This window comes from Polypterus senegalus, chromosome 4 (assembly GCF_016835505.1).
Source record: "Polypterus senegalus isolate Bchr_013 chromosome 4, ASM1683550v1, whole genome shotgun sequence".
Classification (NCBI taxonomy): domain Eukaryota; kingdom Metazoa; phylum Chordata; class Cladistia; order Polypteriformes; family Polypteridae; genus Polypterus; species Polypterus senegalus.
In genome coordinates, this window is record NC_053157.1 from 116325863 (window position 1) to 116343085 (window position 17223).

Sequence of the window (17223 nt, forward strand, 5' to 3'; positions counted from 1 at the left end):
AGAAGACCTAGCTAGTGTGGTCTTCCTTGAGGATATTATTGATATCACTATACAGTAGGCAAATTCAAGGCTGGGGGAATGAACAATTAGTTGCAACGATTTATATGCCAGTATACAATTAGCAAAGCATGTGTGGGAAAGACCAACTCCAACAGCATTCTCCTTCTTTTTCAAATGCATGAATAAGATCTCTTCACCATCAACACCTTGTTCCATCAGAAGAACAAATACAAGACAGCACAAAAGACCTTTGACCACTCCTCACAAGAGCATCAGGAGTGGTTTGATAAGAGTCATATAAAATCAAGGAACTATAAGACTACAAGTGTAAAGCATTCTGCACATGGCAAATTGACATGTGATCACTACAAAAAAGTGAAGAACACCACTGCCTCAAGGCTGTGATCTAGAGGAAGGTCTGCAAAATCAGGAACAAATAGTGTGAGGAGAAAACTATAATGTTTTTCTGATGGCAAATGTCTTTCACATAACAAAGATGCTATATGGACAGACCCCAGTCAGTGTCACTTCCCTCAAGTCCTAAGACAGACATCTCCTGCTCTTATATTTCAGCTCCGGAAGGAGTACTTTGAACAATTAATGAAGCGTTAATTTTTCTTGGAAGTCAACATCACTCATGTGGTTCCTCAGTATCCAGAGAATACACCTCTAGCCAAACCACTAACCATTAAAAAGAGATCCTTAAGCCATAATACAAATAAAGGATAGATAGATAGATAGATAGATAGATAGATAGATAGATAGATAGATAGATAGATAGATAGATAGATAGATAGATAAAGTACCCATAGAACACAGTGATAAATGAGAAAGGAAAGGATGGAATTATTCCCTTAGATAGATAGATTGCTGTTCAATAAAGTATGCTTGTACCCTGAGCAAATTATAGAAGGCTTCCAAGAGTGCCTGGCACTTTAAGTTGAAGCTTTTGCTCAGGGATATCTGGAATTGCCAGAGGAAGTTCTGGGAAGAGAGACTTCCATAGGATATCCCTGATGATAAAAGTAATTTTGGAGATTACTGCGGAAGTAAACTATGGGTAAGGTGCAAAGGCTGCTGTATTCCCGAGACTCATACCTCCTTCTAAACTTTTTGTTTAACAAACCCTTGATTAATATATGTTAATATTAAATAAACCTTATCCTATAATTCCACAAAGTTAGAAGCACACATGTTAGATAGATAGATAGATAGATAGATAGATAGATAGATAGATAGATAGATAGATAGATAGATAGATAGATAGATAGATAGATAGATAGATAGATAGATATGCAAATCATACTCCCTTCATTTTGAGATATGGGTGGGAGACTTTTATTGACAACAGGAAGGAAAGTAGGAGTCCCTCAAATGGATCAGTGCTTTCCTACTTTCAAATGTAATACTGTAAACACATATCCTAGGGTTGATATGGCCCTTAATGAGGAAATTAGGACTCGGGACTACAGAGACACCTTGGGTGTGCTAAAGCAAGCCCCATTAGGCCATTCAAGTAAGTGTTACAGGAAGTAAAGGAAAAAGAGCATGCAAACCAACAAAGCTTACAATACAGTCTGAGAGCAAGAAAGGAGTTGTAATGTAACCACTAAGTAGTACATTAGTAGTACTAGTAACTCAGAATATATTAATAATATACATAATTGACAGCATTCTGCAGAACACCTTTTTGTAGTCGCTTTACCTCTTGTTAAAGTTAATATCTGTTTTGCCCCCAAATGATGGATTATTTTTAATAATAGAATGCCGCACTCTTCCTTTGAGTTAAAGGAACGTGAAAAGTACAACGTCCTTTTTAAATCATTAATGTGAAAAAAAAATGTGTGGAGTACACAGTGATAGGAAGGTCAATTGGCTGTAGTTTCAAAGTAATCTCTATACATTCTGTTGAGCATCCTTTTCCATTTCTCAAAATACTCTCCACTCCCAGTAAAATAAACAAACTGAGTCACCCTTTCCTTTTCATGGCTTTCAACCTGTTGCTGAAGAATTTGTTTTCTTCCTTCATATGACAGCTGCTTAAGTTTATGGAAATACTAAAAGGAAGGCAGAGTAAACCCATCACTCTATTTGCATTGTACGCTGCCAAGAGAATGATTAACCCGAATGAAAATGCTGATAACAACTTAGTTCTTTTTCAGTACAGAAAAAATGATTAACTATAAATGAAATAGTAAAACTATAAATAACTGCTTTAATGTTTTTATTATTTCTTATCTCATTAAAAAGTAAAAGCAATAAATGCAGAATTTGTGAGTATTTTCTTTAATTAAATAAAGCAAATCTTTTCTGTAAAACAAGCTAAAGCTCATCGCTGGGTATATAAAAATACAACCTCACAACTCAGAAGAGACATTTCCTCTGACTGGATATTTTCTCTTCTAAAAGTGCAATGCAGCATGTATGATCAGAGCACATCCGTAAATGTGTGTGTCTATGAGACAATAGAAAGAGACAAAGAAGGAAATGAGCCAAGTGTTGACACGCAGGCTGCCGGCTGAGGACAAAAGGTGACTGCCACCACAGTGTAGAGTGCATCACCTGCAGGTATAAGAATGGTATAAAATGTTTTTGAATGAACTGCTTGGATTGGACTTATTGTATGGTTATTTGCTTCTAGGCTGTTTTTGCTTGTTTTTTTTTATTTCCCCATTATGCTTAAATAATTATAAGTAGGGTCATAAGATGCATTGTCAATGGTGTCATTGCCTGTGTGACTTGACCACTTTGAACGTGCACTACACCCAACTATAATGGATGGATCCATGTTGTTAATTACTGCTTGGGTATAGATGTGGATGAGGTACTTTGGGAGACCACAGGAAGCCAAGCAGGTGTCCCTCAAATTAATTGGTGCTTCCCTACTTTTCACTGTAATAAACACCAATCCCAGGGGCGGTCTGATCTTTTAGCAGGAAATTGAGACTTAAGATTACAGGGACATTCCTGGCTCACTAAGGGGAGCTGTAGTAGCACAGATCCAAGGGTCCCCTTAGGCCAGGGGTGGGCAATGTCGGTCCTGGATGGCTGCAGTGAGGACAGGTTGTTGTTTCAACCCAGCTACTTAATTAGAAACCAATCCTTGCCAATCTCAGGCCTTATTTAATTGTATTACTAGTTAGTCTACAATGTCTGGTTCTTATATTATACTGTAGATTGTTTTCCTTTCCAAGGATACCATCCAAAGGTTTTGAAGCCTAATTTTCAGTCAATCACATTTTTCTTTTGTTTTATTAAACCAAATAGTGCATTAAAAATCCACACAAGTGTAAAAGGAAACAAATTGGGCATAGAACTGTTGGATCCTTGTCATTTGCAAATTATTGTTAATAAGGAGCCATTAAAACAGTGAATGCAGCTGTTGAAGGCTGAAATAAGCAATTAAGGGTGTGGAACCTTAACAAGCGAGACCACTAAAATGAAGCATCAAAATGTCACTTGAGCAAGAACAAAAACTTGTCCTCCAGGACCGACATTGCCCAACCCTGCCTTACGCCATTCCAAGAACTGACGTCTGGGTTTTCTTTGGAAATGGCTCCTTTTCAGAACTTAAAAGATCCCCTCCAGCCATATGCATGATGCGCTAAGAGTCAGGATGATTGCAGTGACAAGGGCTCAAGAGGAAGAGAGGCCAGAGGAAGAAAAGAAAGCAAAGGAGTAGACATAGAGATACAAAGTTAGAGTTAGAAAGTGCTTTAAACACCTCATATACCAGATAAGGGTAACAATTTACCTTATTTTGTTTGTATTTCATTGCTTCCAGTATTCTGTATACTTCCATCCACCCATTTTCCAACCCACTGAATCTGAACACAGGGTCACAGGGGTCTGCTAGAGCCAATCCCAGCCAACACAGGAACCAATCCTGGGCTGGGTGCCAACCCACCACAGGACACACACAAACACCAAGCACACACTAGGGCCAATTTAGAATCGCCACTCCACCTAACGGGCATGAAACCAGAGCGCCCGGAGGAAACCCACGCAGACACAGGAAAAACATGCAAACTCCACGCAGGGAGGACCCGGGAAGCAAACCCGGGTCTTCTAACTGCGAAGCAGCAGCGCTACCACTGCACCACCGTGCCGCCCTCTGTATACTTCCATTATATTTAATTTTGTTAAATAGTTTGGGTTCAGGAGTACACCCTAATGACCACACTCTGCATTGCTGTCTTTGTGTGAGTGGTAGAGCATTTGTAAGATTGGGAACATTTAAAAAAAATACTTTATTTAGCTCGTGACTTAGTTTATTACCTGTTAAATTGTGTTGTAGCATTAATATACAAAAATATATCCCTCTATGTGTTTTATTATGTCAGTGTGAATTTATGAGTATTATGTGTGCCTTTCCAGTGTGATCAAGATGTCCTGTACCTATCATGTTCCAACAGTAACCAAGGGAACAAAGAGATAAATACAATTAAATACTTTTTTTTTTTTAAGAATTTATATACAAGAAGTTTCCATTTGGAGAAAAATGTATGTGTCAAAGAGTTCTAGTTTATCTAATTTGGGAGTTTAGATTATACTTAAGACATTAGGGATGTTAATTAAATACACCAATTATCTATTTGCTGATTGGGGTAAGCTTAAATGATTTAAATATGATATATAAATGAATATTCTGTACTTTAGATACTTGTTTTGTATTTTTAATAAGTCTGCTATTCTGCACTGAACAAGAGCACATGGTGGCTCCAACAGCGTGGTATAAATAAAGGACATCCATTTTTGATACATTCACAATTATGACTCAAAACTATCCATCCATCCATTTTCTAACCCGCTGAATCCGAATACAGGGTCACGGGGGTCTGCCGGAGCCAATCCCAGCCAACACAGGGCACAAGGCAGGAACCAATCCTGGGCAGGGTGCCAACCCACCGCAGGACACACACAAACACACCCACACACCAAGCACACACTAGGGCCAACTTAGAATCGCCAATCCACCTAACCTGCATGTCTTTGGATTGTGGGAGGAAACCGGAGTGCCCGGAGGAAACCCACGCAGACACGGGGAGAACATGCAAACTCCACGCAGGGAGATGACTCAAAACTATTCATTTATAAAATATTTTCCCTAGTGATTTCTTATTTTATTTTAACTCCCAATTCAGTGTTTTTGCTTTCTCCCTTCTAAAACATTTTTTAAATACAATAAATAAAATAAAATGAATTTAAATGCATTATTTGCTATGTGAAGGAGCATAGAACTATTACAAACTGTACCACAGTGAAGCACAAAAAGAGAGTATCAGGCCTCCAAATCCTTACACAAAATTCCAGACCTGTCCTTACGTGAGGTCTAGGCCCACTAAATTGGCCAAATCAACCAGGCAGATTTGTCGGACTACACCACCCCAAAAAAGTCTCCTAAATAATAAATGTCTCCAAATGTTCACAAAAATAGAGAAGAGGAAAACTGTAAAGCCACCAAACCAACACAAAACATTTACAGAGATTTATTTGTAAAAAAAAAAAAAGGAAGGCAGGAACAAAAGGAGCAAAAACAGACAAACAAAACTAACAGGGGATAAAGCCCAGAGAACCCAAGGAATAAAAATAAAGGAAATCAAAAACAGTAGCCACCTCTATTCTACTGAACCTCTAGAACACTTTAAAGCACAGGTGTCAAACTCCAGGCCTGCGGGGCTGCAGTGGGTGCAGGTTTTCTTTCTAACCCTTTTCCTAATCAGTGTCCAGTTTTCACTGCGAATTAACTTCTTTTCCCTCTATTTTAATAGCCCTGATTTTAAGGATTAAGTCTTCTGAATTGATTCTTTACTTCATTAAATGACAGCCAAAGAGAAATGAGACATGAAATGAGCCAACAGATGACCAGCTAAATTGGGGCTTCAAACTCCAACCAGTTCCTTAATGAGAAGCTGATTCCTGTTGTTAATTAAATCCGTTATTCAATTTCATGGCTTGTTGCTCTCTTTTTTCCACAGCAGACATTTCCAAAACTGTTGATATTCTGTTTTTTTCCAAGAACTCCTAAAATGTTTTGGTAACCTGAGGGATCAACCTTACTGAGACCTTCATCTTTATTTTCAGATTTTGTTAGATGGGTACAGGTGAGATGGTCATGTCCTGCTTGTTTTATGTCTCATTACTGTCTGGCTGCTAATTAAGGAAAAAAACAACTAAGGTGCCTGAGTCAAGCTAATTAAAGCTAAGGTTAAAGAAGTTAATTAGCATCAAAAACTGGTCACTAATTAAGAAGATGGTTAGAATGAAAACCTGCAGCCACTGCGGCCCTCCAGGACTGGAGTTCGACACCACTGCTTTTAAAGCTTCTGCTTAAGTTCTGAGGGAATCAGTGCCTCAGCTGCATGATTAGGTGGTCCCACCTCCTTAGGTTCTACATATAGGATGCGTAGCAGAACACAACCAACACTACAAAAAAACAAAATATCAAATAAGCAAATACAATTGACACAAAACAATAATTTTATTAATAACACAATATGCAAAATTATATTTTAATAATAACAAAAACTAAATAAATAAAAAATCTTGAGCCAGGGCCACAGCCATGTCTATACCATAACATTAATATACTCAGGGTTCTTGTCTCCAGTTTCACTACTGTTCCACTAGCACTAGGACCTAGAATGAGACTCACGGACTACTTCCTGGTGCTTTTCCAGTATAAGGAGGAACTCTAACTACACTGATTACATGCAAAAATTCAACCACACATATTTGTGTACTTACCCACAAACAGTAGCTAATATGGAGAAATGAGCACTGTGCTAATTACTCTCCTGAGTGTGCAGTTCTAGAGCTGATCCTAGCTTTGTGCGCATTGTTGCTGGGATAAGCTTTGGCCCAAGTGACACTGAATTTCAATAATAAAGAAATCGGTATACTTTTAAGGGTTACATTTTCTGTACATTTAATTGTCTTCTTGTAACAGAAGCTACCATTTTTTGCCAGCTTCTTTAATATTGGCCCATCTCCAATTCTTCTTCAAAGCTTCTAAATGCTGTAGAATGTTTTAAATAAAAACTTGAACTTTGTCTTTGGTTAGGTATACTTGTTACAATATTTTGCACCAAACAGAAAACACAAATAACTAATCCTGGTGTTTAAGAGCTGCACACACAGAGATAACCTTTGAGTACAGACCCATCATCAGTATGATAACATGGGCTAAAACAAGTCATGATGGACCTTACAACCTTATCAATGTGATTCCACACTTGCACATACAGAGCAGAGACCAAATGAAATGTTTGTAGAAATATTCATTCAATAACTTATCATGACCTCAAGGTAATGCACAGATGCATGTCAGATTTCCAGAAGGGTATATGTTTTAGCAAGAGGCAATATGCTCTAAAAGCACTAGCAAGTAAAAAAATTAAGTGGAAAAGTACTGAGTCACAATTATAGAACTGTCTGAGGAGAGCAGATGTATTGTGAAGTTCATCATCATCATTGTACTGAGGAGAAACGGACTAAGGTGTTTTGTGCATATGGAGTGAATGGCAGATTGGCTGAAGAGGTTTACCAAGACAGAGATGAAGGGGATGAAGCCAAGAGGGAGCTCAAAGAAGACATTTTCTGAAAGTTGTGTCTGATCATATAAAGAGAATAGGTGCAATCTGAAATGATGCCCAGGACCACAGAGAATGGAGAAAAAATATTTAGAGGGCAATCATCTAGCTCAGCTAAACCTAGAAAATGGCTGTTAAACCAAACAGATAACAATTACTCTGAAGATCATACATAATTCAAATGATTTTTTGGTTTATGTTTTTGTTTCCCAAAAACAGAATCTGTAATTACTAACGCTTTATAATGAAAACAACCTCACAGTATAGAAAGAAGGACCTGCAATTACAACACAAACTCAAGATCATCCTTCAAGTGGACTGCTTTACACACCAGTAATGATTTTTTTTAGTGAAATTAAATTCCCAGTGACACTCAGTGTGGCAAAACAAATTACATTCCACTTCCAGTGATATGTGTGCCATTAACACAAGAAAGGACTCATGTCTGGTAACATTTACACATATTCATTCCATATGCATCTGCCTGTTACTTAGTATTTAAATAAAGACCTCTAGAAAAAAGAAGAATAAAATCACTGAACCCATTTCCTGTCGCATTTAGATATTTTGTTAATCAACCAGACATGTTCTAGTTGTATTGTCCCCATTTTGTTAATTATAATAAGAGGCTTATTGATAGCAAACCTAAAGATGCACCCGAGAGAGAAAAGAAAACTCCACAGCACCTGGAAAGAGCATATCCTCAACCTTCATTTCAGGAATCAAGAAACAGAGAAGGGTGGTTTCTAATGATATGTGTAGCTTCCCACTTAGTGAGTTTGTGAAATTTTGAGATACCTGCAAAACAAATTTTACTAGCAGTTCCATGAAACTTTATGTGTAATTGAAAATTGCCTGTTCTGCTCATTACTCACACCACCCACCATGCTTACAGTGGGCATTTTCTAATTGCAAACTGTTTAATGGTACTGTGATCTGGTGGTTTACATCTATCAGAGTGGGTAGTTTTGATGAGAGCCAACTTCTCAACTACTCAACTTCTTCACCACGGAATTTTCTACTGGCTTTGCATGATGCCAGAAATTTTTCTTTTCATTCCCCTATTTGAATTTTCCCAGTAGTATATACTGTCATTCCAACTTTATGACTATACATTTCTATTTCTGTAGTTCATCTTTATCATTCTTTTTCATGATAAATGCTGTGCTAATTTTGTATTTTTAATTTGCATACTGCATTGAGAGAAGCTATTAAGAAGAGCACTACATAAAAATGGAAGTGAAGTGAAAGAAGTGTCAAGGTGACATCAGCAAATCACCAATAAGTGTATATTGTAACAAAAATGTTTTTATGTTTCTTTTGTTTGCAAATAATTTTCACCAGATTGTCCTCTTTTCTGCTAGTATCAGGATTCACCCAGAACCAGCTCACTAGGTTCCTGCTCCATACATTGAAAATATATTTCTAGTTATATATTCAAAATGTATTCTCTACCTCTGTCTCTGCCTCCTTCACTCCCTTCAGCAAGCTTCATCCTCCTTCCGACTCTGGCTTTCAGAGGTGTGGCAGGCAGCACCTTTTATGTTACACCCTGAAGCACTTTCTGTATTCTGAATCTGTAGTTTGGAAGCACTCCTGGGTGAGGCGAAAACCCAAAAAAGTAGGCCTCCCCAGTCCCCACAGCACCCTCTGGCGACACCCACGGAACCCAACAGGGCTGAGTCAAAGAACTCCAGTTCCCATGATGCCCTGTGGGAAACTGTGGCACTGCTGCAACCCAGGAAAGCTGCCATTTAGTAGCCTGGCGGAGGCAATGGCCTGTGCATGCAGTCTTTACCCCTCCTTCCATGTTGAGGGCTTCCTGGCCATCCCTAACAGCAGTCAGTTGGAACCAGAATGACACTAGACAAGGTTATATACAGTATGTGATATCACAAACCTGAAGAATAATCCAGTTTGCAACAATTTAAGTAGATTGGACCAGATTTCACTTTCCCCAGCAACAGATTCTAGCTGTTACAATGGAATGTTCTGGTGTGTTATGATCAGCTATAAAGTGTAATATTTTTTAGTACTAAGTAGATTTTCCTTTGGATGTCACACGCTGGCATGTGAGTAGCATGTCACTTCAGCTGGCTTACTATTTTTTGCGGTAGCAGCCTAACACTTTGTATCAGGGCCCACTGCTCTTTGTGACTTGTTGTAAGAATCAGAGTGATCAGTAAACTGAGAATCCAGAATTCTGTGATGCTAACATGATGCTTCAGTACCATAAGAGTAGCACTACATATACTGACTCTATCTACCACTACCCCCTATCCCTGTACCTATAAACAACATCTTGATATTCTTCAACTGATCTCCTTAATACAGTATATACACATCTTTCTTACCCACAAAGTAACCCACTTAATCTAAGAAGAAAAATATAATCTAAATATAAAGGTGCTGACTCTTATTTCCATATCTATTAAATGCATACTTGATTGAAAAAAAATGTAAAAGGCATACTTGTCCGAATATTTTTTGAGCATAGCCTACAACAAATACATCAGACAATTTTATTCCTATTATTTTTAACTTCTAGTTTGATGTCTAGTTTTATTATTTTTACATGTAAGAACTCACACATGCACATGCTGGGTAGCCTGTTGAACCCGCTACCGCTGATAATGTACCTGAGGGAAGAGCCAGCGGATGAGGACACAACACAAAAACATAGCAATGGGTAGGTGCAAAAGTGACAGTGCTTTTATTAAAATAATCAAAACAGTGATCATGCCACGCTATATATAAAGCCTGGGAAAGTTAGCACTTTAACTTTTATGATTAATGTGGCCTGTTTAACGAGTTAAAAAATATTATCATATCAAGGACCAACAATGGGGTAAACGCCTCAGGCAGTGCTTTCGTCAGGGTGGCATTTTCATGTAATTTTGTTTTGTTTTTTTTTAACATTATGAAACAATAATACAACAAAGTTAAGTTTGTACCTAAAGAATTACGTACCCATCCAGTATATACTAGCTTTAAACATTTTATGAAATAAAATTTTCATGTAAAGGTTTAACATTTTATTTTACATTGTTCACAATGATACACCAGCTGTCAATACGTAACACTGCTGTTCATTGTCTTGATTTACATATACTGATGTAGGTGCAGGGTCGTGGGAGGAAAGGTGGTGGTGAGGGAGAGATTATAGCAGTCCTGGTGCAATACTAGAAAAAAGTTGTGAAGGTAAACATTACACTTTCTTGTATTTTCATTTCATGTTTCTGTAAGAAGAATGAGTCAATATCATACCACATAAATGCTAAGGAAGTTATCTTTGAGTGGCACTAAAACCAAAATAAGTCTCTAGTACCTCTACGGGTAGCTTACAGTGCTGACTGCCCTAATATAATGACACAATTCTACGAAATACAAATGCAATGAATACCACTACCTGTTATTCCAGTTTTTAAGAGAGTCAGCAGCTACGTAAATTTGTCTTAGTGTGCCAGGAGCATAGGTGTAGGTAGTGCAGTGTTTTTTGTGTGGCACACTTTTTATAACCCAAAAAATCCCAAGGCACACCACAATCGACCAACCAAAAAAGCATTAAATCTCTTAGACGTGCTAAACTGTCTGAAAGGGTGAGAGTATAATTATCAAGTCAGTGATGGTGATGAACAATTGAGGATAGTATTTACAGAGTTTTAACACAAGTTTTTAATGTATGTCCATTTAAGAGACACTTTCTCTTTCAATTAAATCAGTCTTTAGCAGTGCATTCAAAGTCAACAGTTATTTGGATTATTTTTTACTTTGACACGTCTGAGTCTCATATGCTATGCCAATTTGAGAATTAATATATTAGTCCTGTGTTTTTATTGCCTTCTTTTTAATTTGCCTTTTAGGTAGGCATTCAAATTCAGGTTGTATTTACTAAAATAGTATTTTGTTAGAAGTTCAGGTTTAAAGTTGTTGTATAAGTTTAAACTATGCCATTAATTTATTAAAAATTCCTTTGTGTTGATGTTTCTGATGGTTATACATTAATTTTGTGATTCTGTGTGTATTTACTTCATGATTTATGTATTAATTTTATAGCTACATGTTTTAATGTTAGATGTGAATACTTGTGATTAATTATTCACATTTATGCATTTAATTAGTATATTTTTTTAATTGATTCCCGGCAGTAATATATATATCCAAAACTGCTCCTCTGAATGGTACAATATTTATAGTATCTGAACTGACATATACTGTATATACAAACCAATGTACTTATATCCTTATATTATTTAGCTTGTGTCCGTCCGTGCTCAATATAAACAATGGTTGCCACAACTACTATATCCCTCCACAACAATAGTGAGGAATCCGTGTTCCTGACAGAGTTTTAGTCTTAGGCTTCAATTCTTCAATGTGATCAATTATTGACTGTGGTTTTTGACTGTATATTCCGGACATACTTTTTTACTTACCGAAACTGCATTATGACACTACCATTTTATACCTCCTCTTTCCTTCACTTCAACGTAAGCCTCCCAGTAAAATGAAAAGGCACACACAGCCTAGCTGCGACTAACAGAAATGGTCTCGCCGGCCTACATACTCATACCAACGCAAAGTAGCAGAAACATCTACATCAAGCCAGACCAACCAGCACAGGCAATATGCCTTAGAACAACAAAGACAATGTATGACAAACCACAGAGTGACATTATCCGAAGATCAGCAGCAGCAAGTCTTGCACCTAGACAGTGAAGGAAAAATGAATTACACACACAACCTTTCCGAAGAGCAGCAGTAAACTGCCAGACAACAAGAAACATTACGATGTAAAAACTACAGGGATTCCATAAGACAACTCAAAACAAGATATTCCCTTTATATTATGGAGTAGGCAATTCCCCGTTCGTTTAGCATATTGTATCACTATCACCAAGTCACAATGGTAAACGTTTAATAACATTGGAGTTTATTTGCCAGGCCCTGTTTTTACACATGGCCAGTTGTACACTACATTATCCAGAGTTACATCAAAACCCAGGTTAAACATACAGGTAATTGCAGGTTACACACAGGGAAATATTTTCGCTGACAATAACATTTATGCAACAAATTGTGTTTTCCGACAATTATTAAAGATGTTGTTATACTACATTACCTGATGGCCACTCTTCACACATATTGATTTACATGTGCCCTGCATTTCCCTTTTTATTCAGTTTGTTCTGTTAACTTGTTCATGTTACACATTGTATTGTAAATATTCATGCTGTTGTAAGTGACTAATCATGTGACTATTCTAATATTGAGTCCTCTCACAAGTCACTACTTATTAAAATAATCTTCTTTCTTACTGTAACATGTGATCGCATCCACACACACCCCTGTTTTGGTTGTATTTTTCCCTTTGATATTTGTATCTGTCAGGGGTGATCACTTAATTCTCCCTGAGAAACGTAGTTTTTCATTGACCAAAATCTGCATAGTGATTTCTGTTATTTCTTATTGCCAGTGTTTCATTTAAGAGAGATCCAGATCAGGAAGGAAGAAATGATGAACCCTCTTTGTTTAGAGAAAACTGGAGCTGCACAGATTCTTGTGAATGCTGATCAATAAACAGGGATACAGAATGATCAGAATATTCCTGCTTCGTGATTGAAATAAACAATATGGATGTTCACTTGGAGAGTTGCCCAAAACTGTACATATCAAGCAGAATTTCTAAGGCCACTGGATCTGTAGGTTATGTGTAACACCTCGGCTGTGTTCATCAACATCTAGGAAAAGGTTGAAAACAGCAATATAATTGGTGTGATAACATTGTTTCTGAAGGTGCAGCCAAGTTTTAATGCTTTCTCTACTTGTTGACAGGCAGTAATCAGGGAACGGCCAGGAATTTAACAAATCATAATTGAAAAGTCTGCAGTTCAACAGCAGGGAAACAAAGCAGATTATCAGCCATGAATGAGACCTTGTGTGTCTTTTATATCAGGGTCAATAAAATAAAACTTCACCAGTTCAAGGAAGAAATAAAAGGCTAAGAAGCTTACATCTCTGATAAGGCTAATTCAGTTATGAGCGACCACTTTGTTAGCATTACATTTAAGAGCAATAAGAGCAATTAGAGACTATAGTCTTTAAAAACAATTCTTTTGCCTTTTCTGGCTTAGACATATTTAGATTGTGCAAAAGAATGTACACATAAATAGCAAAAAGATTTTATGCACTTTACAGAGAACATTAGATCTAATCCGAGCCTACAGAAAACAATTATGGATGGCTTTAAGGATTTGGGAAATACAAACTCGGGGAGAAAACATAAAGGGCAAACTCAGAACACTGCATACTCTTGGCTATAAGCAGGAGTAAAAATCGTGAAATTTCAGTCTCATGAGCCTTCAAGAATTCCGTGAGGTCAATGGATTCTTTTGGCTTCTGACTGTGAGATTGTCTCTTTTTTTGTTAGAGCAACAAGGCAACAGTAAAGCACGAATAATACTCCAATGCACAACAGAATAAACTGTGTCTTATTTGTACTTGCTTTGGTCCTTGGCCTAATCATCTTAATTACTGTTTAAATTGTAGTGATCAATAAATCAATTAAATTCCAATTAAGACTGTTCTGTGTTTCATAGTTTCCTTTCCTCTTCCTTCCTTATATTTATAAAATCATAACAGTTCACTCCTGGGGTGATTGTAAAAGATTGCTGATGAACTCTGAGAAGTATGTGGTAAAACTGATTGTTATGTGAAGATGGAGCACCTAGAAATAATGAAGTTTTCTTCTCTTCTAGAATGCCAGAGATGAAGACAAAGCAAGAAAACAAACCACAGTTTGAAAAAAATGTTATTGTAGCCTCCCACAGTGCCAAAAATCATCAGTGCCTGACAAAGACCACCACATCACTGAATCACGAGTAGAATAACATTGCCATCCGCCTATGAAAGGTCCATATTTGCACATCATAACATACGTCATTAGAATGTTTTTTATACTGGTCAGTCATGGGTTATGTGATCACTGCTATGCAAGATTAAATAGGTATCAAATTTATAAGGACACACATGCACACATTTTTCCTGCATATTACTTTTAGACTTATAATGGCAAACATTTTATCTACTACAAACATCTCAACCAACATGACATGCATCTGGGGTCTTATGAGTCATTGGTGTCATTTGACACCCCCTGAGCATTCACAGTGTAAGAAAAATCTCATCTAAGAATGAACTCCAGTTCCCAAGTCAATGGTATAAGTGATGGTAAAGCAGACTAACAAGTAAATTCCTAGTTTTTACACATGCTTTAGTCCCTCCTCCATCACAACAGTCAAATCTCACCATTCCAAATCCAGATTTCATTACCTGAGCCTAGTTTTCCAGAATCTGTTAAACCTATTTCTGTCTCTTACCTGAAATGCATTGGATCTCAGGCTTGACCTTACATGAGTGAAGAAGGCAATAAGAAACTCAACGCTTACGTTAGAGGTGAGCCCTTCGGATTCCAGTTTAAGAGGATATTCTTGGTTTCGTTATTGTAAAATCTGATGAGTCAAATGTGCTCCTCAACTCAGCACCAGTTTGTTAGGTTTGACCTTACTATAGCATGATCCTTCTGAATACATAGTCCCCTAAGAAAAATCTTCTTATACTATGGGTCACGGGTTGGTGCCTTTTGGGTCACGTAGGGTTATGACTCACTGTTTTATTAAATGGGAAAGGATTACATCCAGTTTAGGAAATGCCTCATGATGGGTGGACGCAGGCAAATGTAAGTAATCGAAATTGCTCCACTATGACTGACAAGGAACCTTCCTCCCGCTAGATCTGTCAGCTGCAATTCTCCAAAGGTCCCCTTGAACTGACAGTCATCATAAACTGGGTTTCAAAGACACTACGAAGGGCAAGATTGGATTGCAAGAAAAAACGTTTTAAGAAACAAGGCTCTAAGAGGTACTGGTGCCAGTTCATTTAAATATAAAGCTGAAAATGTCTTAAAGAAAGTATTAGTCAAATGATTTAATAATATCTGTGAGCAAAGGCAATCCCTCTTCATGCCCACATCGCATTTCTCCAGAAGCAGAACCTCTTCTGAGGTGCAGTTTTAAAAAGGGAAACATCTGAAATTACACAAGTCGATACTTTGGTGAGCTTTTCAGAAATGTTTTGTTGTCTCCTTGACACGTTTTATTAATGCAAAGTTAATTAAATCTGAGGTCAATACTGGAAAAAGATAGAGTCAACTTTATGGTATGGTCTTAATCACTACAGAAAAGTATGAAGGGGTGCTGAATGTTCTGGGAGAGAAACTAGAGTGCACCGTATCCACTCAGTGGATATGATTAGATATGCATGTTTAATGACACTGTAACAATAGTGCCTTCTTGCAACCGACCCGACACAGACTCACACGGAGGCACGTATAAAAATAACACAAAAAGTATATTTTTCTTCAGCTGGGGGGCACGTCTTCCCCGTAATCCCCCCAGCCACAACACAATCCCAAAATAAGCACAAAAGCAAAAGCAAACCACAACACACCCTTCTTTTTCACCACCACTCCTCCCTTGAAGCTTTGTCCTCCTTCCACCCGACTCTGGCTCCTGAGTGGTGGTGGCTTTTATAGCCCACCTGGAACTGTTTCAGGTGTTTGACCACCTGGTTCCAATTGCACCTCCGGGTGGGGTTGAAGATTTGTCCAGCTGAGCTCCGGAATCCATTCAGCACCCCCTGGCACCCACCCCAGCTCCCGACCGGGCGTGGAGGATTCCATCTCCCAAGGAGCCCTGTGGGATGTTGAGGCACCACCGTCGGCCAGGGAGGCTGCCACCAAGCATTCCAGGGGAGGTATTGAGCTGCCCATGGTTGCTCCACCGGGACATATGATGAAGGGACGTCCAGGCAGGTCATAGGACCCGGCCATCCGCCACACACAAAACATCTGCCAAAAACATCCCTAGAGCTCAGGTTATACAGCTTGTAGATTAAGCAAGTTCCATCATCTAATCATCTTTGATCAAGGTGTAATATTGGTGCCAGAATTAGTGTTTCTGGTTCTATACTACTTGAAACTGGAAAAAATGTAAATTTCACTGAGAGGATCTGTTCAAAACTATTTTAAAACATGGCAGGATCTAATCAATAACATTTTAGAAGCTTCCATTTCTGGGAAAAGTATACCCTTTTTTTTCTAGCGCCTTTAATAGCTTTGGTTGCTGGCTCCTCTCTCTTTCTCTTGGGTGGGGGTGGAATTTTGCTTTGATTTGTTAAATTTGACTTGACTGTATGGAATGTTATCTGTTTCTAATGAAAGAATTTGTGTTTCTGGCACATCTCAGAAATAGCTGCCCTCCCTGTATTTTATACAGTAAAATAAGTGATACAGTAATAAGCAATTGTGTGGATGTTCTGTGTGTTAAACCACCTTGTTAATGGCTACACTCATTCAGTTTTATAAGGATACTCAAATCAACAGCTCTTTGCAACAGTGTCGCACAGTGAGAATCTCTGAAAGCACGACACATGGGAACTTGAAGAGGCTAGGCCATAGCTGCACAAAAATCACACATGCCCTGCCAGCTAAAGACAGATGAGGCTCAAGTGGGAATATAATCACCAAAGGTGGACAACTGATGTTTGGAAAGACCAAAATTAACAGCACTAC